Here is a 4,814-nt window from a genome sequence, read left to right as displayed (position 1 = left end):
ACAGCTCTCCTTCGCAACGTTCCTATATCTGAAATTTGCAAAGCGGCTACATGGCGCTCGATACATACCTTTACACGCCATTACTGCCTAGATTCAGACGCACAGGCCGATGCCCACGTGGGGCAGGCCTCTGAGGAATTTATTTGCATAACTGCTATTTGAATGGGATTTTACTTCATGTTCTATATGCTCTGTGCTCGTCCGCGAGGCTTTGGGTATGGGCTTGCTACTCTATTCATAGATTATGACTATTGATGAGTATCCCCTGGATGAGAAGGATTAGTTACTTACCTGTAATCCTAGTTCTCATCCAGGGGTATACTCATCAAAGTCCCACCCACCTCCCCGGACGAGCATTCTCTTCAAGCTATTGTTAATTGATTGCAGATCTACTCAGGTGCCTGTGCACCATAAAAAATAACTGACCTAACTCTCACCTGTGGTGCATCATGGGAGCAGGGGGTCTCCTACAGGTCTTAAAGGCACGGTCCCCCTACTCTAATGCCTTAAAGGCAAGGTGTCCGTTTTCTTTGTTTTCTTGATACTCTGCTGCAGCCTACAGGCAAATGCCTGCAATTTCAAGATTGCTTTATGGCAATAAAGCATTGTTGTGAGACAGTTGGTTTAGTGCTTCCTTTTTTCATTATGGGTTAGGGGTACTACAATGCAATCCTATGTAATTTCAGCATTTTTGCCATGTTTTAAACATTTTAGGCTGCATGTATATGTTTTCACATATGCATATATATGTATTTTCTATATGCTCCGGGATCCTGCATGTGGGTGGGGATTATTCATAGATTATGACTTTGATGAGTATACCCCTGGATGATCACTAGGATTACAGGTAACTAATCCTTATGAGACTTGTATAGTGCAAGCACACCAAAAAGGTTTCGTTTGCGCGGCGTTAGAGAGGCGACCTATAGCAGGAAATTAGCCATAGGATTGTCTGAACCGCCAGGTTTTCTGGAGCTTCCTGAAGCTCCTAGTTGGCTGCTGATCTTATTTCAAGAGGTAAGGAGTTCCATGTGTGGGGTTCTATCAATGAGAATCTTGCCCAGCCCAATATCTTGCTCTTGCATCTAGGTACCATTAAAATATTATTGTGGGCCGATCTGACATTATGCTTCAGGGTGTAACTCTAGATTCTAGAGGATGTAAAGATAGGGTTTTTTTGTAAAGTGATTTAAAGATGGTGCAGCCTGTTTTGAAGATGGAGAAGCTGTATTGGCTCCCTGTAGCTCAATGTACTATCAGAGGTTAAGTATGACAATAATTGGGTTGTCAAAAGACAGGTCTCGCTGCTTGATTTTGCGCCAATTGGAACCTGCATGTTAGGCCAGTTGAAGTCCCAAATTGAGGGCGTTTGCATAGTCAATCCTTGATAGGACTAAGGCAATAATGACTGATGGCAGTTTTTTAACCATGAAAAACTTCCTGTATTTCTTAATTTTCCTAAGTTGAAGGAAATAGGAGTTCACTGCTCCTATCTGCGATTTTATGGATAGATCCTCATCAGTTTGGATACCCAGACTTTTTACGGCTTTCTTGGGTATGGAGGTGGAGGGGAATCCCATCCGGGAGAACAATAAGAGGGATTTCAGTGGGTGATCTTGTTTGTAATAACAATCTCTATCTTGTCTGAGTTAAACTTCAACTGATGGCTGTTCATCCAATTTGTAATATATAGCATGGTGTTTTGGAAGAACTCCATGGATTCCAAGGTGTTGGGTCAGCATAATTCTATATTTGCACCTTCTGCTTCTGATACCAGAGGGCGTATGTAGAGATTAAAAATATGGAGGGATAAGGATGATCCCTGTGGTATACCGCAGCTTAGTTGGACCTTGGCTGAGCAATAGCAAAAAAGGTGGACTGATTAGGCTGAGGAAGGAACATAAAGGTTGCGATACCTGGGCATCTAGAAGTTTTGCTAAGTAGGGGAGTAGAGATTAATCTCTAGTTTTTCAGTTACCCTCACCCGTGTTTCTTTTCGTTTTGGAATGGGATTAGCATTGCCTCCAAAAAGGATTGAGGGACACAGTCCTGATTTAAGGATAAATTAAGGAGGGAAGTAGCTTTTTGCGGGAAGAGGTAGAAGATAGTTTATGAATCTGAGGGGGGGGTAGACATCTTTCGGGGATCCTGATTTAACTTTAGCCAGTAAAATCCATCTGGCGATTTTGATTGATAATGAGAAAGGTCGAAAGAGATGGAGTTCATGTCTTCAAGAGGAGTCTTCATGTCAGCTGGTTTTGGAGGTATTGTATATTTTATCCCTTTTTTTTTTATCAGCAAAAAAAGGAGTCTAAAGCATCGCATAGATTTTGTGTAGGAATGACTGTTAAGGTCACTCGTTCTGGCTTAGTTAAATCACTGACAATTTAAAAATCTTTAGTTTTTTTTTTTCCAGAGTTTGTGTGTTTCTCTGAAAATAGTTTTAGCATGCAGAATAGATTGTATTACTTCAGATATTGGACACAAATGTCCTTTTTTTTTTTTTTTTTTTTTTTTTTTGGGGCAGGTAGGTTTTTCACCATTTCCGTTCCGCCTGGGGGAGTTTGTTTGGCTAGCTTTAAATCTTCCGAGAACCATTCAGACGCCTCTTGTCAAATTGATTTGGTTCTTCTAAGAGGGGCATGAGTATTGCTGCCCAGTGTTTGCCAGTCTATTTCCTCATCAAATTCATCTAGGCTCTCAGTAGGAGTAGCAGATGAAGTGCCACTGTGTCACAAAAGAAGTTGAGGTTTATGATTCCAATTTCCGGAGAAGGTACCTGGGCAGAGTTTCAATTGAGTTTGATCATCTAAGGTCGAACGGTGTAGAAGAGGACCAACTCACAATGGGTCATCCTCTGCATCAAGTTTTGCTACGCTCTAGCAAAGGAGCTGTCTCCTGAAGGTTTAAGGGCTCATTCCACCAGACCTAAGGATACTATTACTGCGCTGCAACATGGAGTCCCAGTCTTCGACATCTGTCAGACTGCAACGTGGGCTTCCCTGCACAAGTTTACCAAGCATTACTGCCTAGACAGTCAAGTCTGCAGGGACGGCCTTTTTGGCTGCTCAGTCCTGCAGGACTTCAGTATGAAAATTGTCTGCAGCCTGTCCTCCGGGGATGGTATTATTTGGGTATCTATTCAAAGGTAATGAATCTGCGGCTATATGTCTCTATCAGATGGACAAGTTGCTTACCTTTGGTAAAGTCTTATCTGGTAGAGACATGATCTAGCTGCAGATTCCTTACCAACCAACCAACCCACTCCTCCTCCCCTCATTGCAGACAAGTATCTCAGATGTTCCCTTACAGGCCCCAGTTTATTAAAAACACACCAAAAGCTGTACTCTTCATGGCTCCTTGTTTCTGGTGTTGAAAGTCCTGAAAAGCAACTGACGTCCATGTGCCAAGGTGATTCCTATATAGGTGATGCAGACGTCCCTTCCGGTGCGGGCAATGTTGCCAATGTATCCAACACCACCAACTGGCGCTCGGGGGTATTGCTCAAAGAAAAATCGGCCAGATGCAGTCTGAAACCTGGGAAATTCAAAAGTAAGGCATTTGCAACTAGATCACGTATCTACCAGATAAGGCGTTACAGAAGGTAAATAACTTGTCCTTTTGTGAGAATCAGCCAGAAAATCTTTGAACTCATCCAATAAGGGCCTATATTTGACGGGAGGTACTAAAGCTTATGCAAACACCATCAATGATTGTGACCATTGTCCCAAGATTTCATAGAAAGTGCAAGGCTCCAGACAACACTCCAGTGTATCTAGTTGGAAATCCCCTAGGGCCGGAGTGTTTTGCAAGCAGTACATTGTAGATCCAGGAATCTAACTACCCCATGTACAGCTTCTCTGGATAGGGAAGGGTGAAGTATGGATACTTTTGGTAAGTCAAATCTATAAGAGTAGTCAACTCCTTAGCCATCTTTGGACTACCAAATGTGGTCTGACTTAGTCGTGTATATTGACCTGCTTCCAAAATGCAGGAGACCAAAGTAATCCTCCGAGGGTGAGAGGGTTTTTGCAGCTAATATCGACTCCGCTTATGGATATGGCTGATATTGGATTTAGACTGCAGGTACGAACTGTGGTACTCTGCAGATAAGGATAGCTCTGTGCAACACTAGAATCCGAATTGCAGACGTAACTAGATCTGATGTTTGGCAAACTCTTGCTTGGAAAACATTGACAATGCTCTTCAATCATTCAGCTCTTTAGAGCTGCCACTGGGAGGAGTCAACTTTCATTGTTGCAGATATCCATGATATGAAAACGAATCAAAAGCATGTTGCTGTAATTTCTGTGGGCAGCAATAGTTGTACAGGCTGCCACCTGTGTCACTGTACACCCATTTACAAACCAAGAGCAATAATGGAAATCAAAGATTTAAAATGGGCATTGCACTTACTTGGTGCAGACTACCGTTCTTTGTTTCCCACAGTGCTGACTAAAGAGAGGGAGTGTGGCAAGAGAAGATGGATGCCTTCTTTCTGAAAGTAGCAATCCAGAATAACATCAAACGAATTGGTCTGCCAGCTAATTCAATGTGGTTACTTTCTTGAGTTTATTCTGCACCCCCCTCTTAAACTCAGAACCAAACACCATTACAAATTCTTGCTCAAAGCTGGGGTCCTTTATAACCATTAAAAAAAATGAGACCTCGAGTATGTTCCAAGGACTTCAGTTTTCTCTTTCAGATTCTTCCAGTCAAGAAAGAAATTATCAGAATAAACACCCACTCTAGACCTTTGTCAATGCCACATCTTCCTGTGGAAGCAATCATTCTGCTTTTTGATATTGCAAGAA

Source organism: Triturus cristatus, chromosome 7 (assembly GCF_964204655.1).
Source record: "Triturus cristatus chromosome 7, aTriCri1.1, whole genome shotgun sequence".
NCBI lineage: Eukaryota > Metazoa > Chordata > Amphibia > Caudata > Salamandridae > Triturus > Triturus cristatus.
The sequence above is the reverse complement of the archived record's forward strand: the minus strand, read 5'-3'. Positions refer to the sequence as shown.